This window comes from Myodes glareolus, chromosome 4 (genome assembly GCF_982192425.1).
Source record: "Myodes glareolus chromosome 4, mMyoGla1.1, whole genome shotgun sequence".
In the NCBI taxonomy this organism is placed as follows: domain Eukaryota; kingdom Metazoa; phylum Chordata; class Mammalia; order Rodentia; family Cricetidae; genus Myodes; species Myodes glareolus.
This window is the reverse complement of record NC_142029.1, coordinates 1896976-1898860: the sequence shown is the minus strand read 5'-3', so window position 1 is coordinate 1898860 and position 1885 is coordinate 1896976.

Below are 1885 nucleotides of genomic sequence, written 5' to 3'. Positions count from 1 at the left end.
CCTGTGGGGAGCTGTGTGTTTTCCTGACTCTTTGGCGTGGGCCCATCTGTTGGAATGGTTACGATAGTGTCCCATCAACACTGTGGTTCTGAGGACTGGCTGCTCTGTGCCGTGCCGGTTTTGTGGCCACCATACCCAGCTTCACCCATGTCCACCCATGTCCATGCAGGTCCTTGAAATAAGTTCCTGCTCCCTTCATTGTAGAGGTCACTACACAACGTAGAACTCTGTCTTTGATTAAACAGCCATGCCAGGTCCCAGCCGCGCACTTGCAGCAAGTACAGGAGATAAGAGCCCCAGAGGGGAGCAGTGGAGAAGGGAGGGGACAGCTGCACACAGCGAGCCCACATCTCTCTGATGGGGACACACTTAGAGCGGCACAAGTGTGGGCAGTCACGTGGAAATTACAACAGCCTGTTCCTCTTGTGCACGGGGATAAAGTCGGGATGAATCAATGACCCAACTGGAAGAGTAATAGCTTCTGAGCACTGTAAAATTCAAAGCCTGGAACCAAACGCGGGCAGTTCAGCCATAACACAACCATCGTATTAATTTCCCCATTGCTGAGACAAAGTGGGAGGGAAGCTGTTGGGAGAAGAAGAAATGATCTCATCTTGGCTTTGTAGTGGGCAAGGCATGTCAGAATTCAGGGTGGTGGGGCGGCAGGCTGCTTGTTCTTATCTCACTGGCCAATCAGGAAGCTCAGGCAGGGCTTGAGCTGGCTCTCATCCCGAAGCCTTGGTCCTCCATCTTCCACTACGGCCAAAAGCTTGCGTGACCTTCTATACCAGCTGAGGACCAAGCCATATCTACATCAGTTACAGCCCCCACTTGGGGGCCAGGCCCACATCTACATCGGTAACAGCCATGCATGGGACTGTTACACAATCTTATGAATGAGGTTGATGTATAAGTGGCTATACAGAAAATTCTAAAACATCAAACTTTGAAAGCCAGGAAAAAATGCAGACTATCCCATGTATATGTATGCAGGCACATATTTTTGTGTGCCTGCATACAGAATAGTGTGTGTCTGAAGTTTCTTAAAGTTATGCTCAACACACATATGCTCATAGATATGTAGAGACAGTTTTTGGGAGAGGAATGTGTACTTAAGTTTGTTAACAGCGGTTAGCTTTGAAGAGGGACGCTTCTGTTTATATAGATATATAAACTTTGGAGCCTTGTACATCCGTTATGTTTTAATAAAAGCCACACGAAATACAGGGAAGAAATCTTGGTTGCTATAAATTACCTAAGAAAGCAACTACAGGATTTTACTGGCTGTGCTGATTTCTGTGTGGCCGTGCAGATCCACATTTGGGCCAAGGGTCGGATTCAATGTGTGGAAGGCTGTATGCCAGTTATTAACACTTGAGCTGTGAAGTCATAACTTGGAAGCGCAAAAAACTTTGTGGTTTTGAAACAGGATCTTGCTGTGTCACCCAGGCTAGCCTCAAACTCATGATTACTCTGCCTCCCAAACGTCGGAACTGCAAGCATGTGCTCACCTGACCCACTTTCCTGTTTATTTGTTGGAAAGTTCCTGGCACTGGGACGCGTGTTTATTTATTCAGCAGGGGCTGTGGTTCACTTTAAGTGAGTAGAGTGTTTCCCTAACGAGGGCTTGATCTCCGGCACTGATGGCACCTGCCAGTAATCCCGCATGCCACGTGGGAGCCGGTGGAAGGACGGTCAGAAATTCGGGGTTGTTCTTAGCTGTAGAGTAAGTCTGAGATCAGCCAAGGCTGTGAGACTGCGTCTCAGAAAATAAAAAGCCTCATTTCTCTACTCATTCCATGTTTGCTATCATCTCTCTCATGCTTTTTTTCCCCTAAAAATTATCCTTAAAAGTTTTTTAAAATGTTATATTAATTCAGAACTG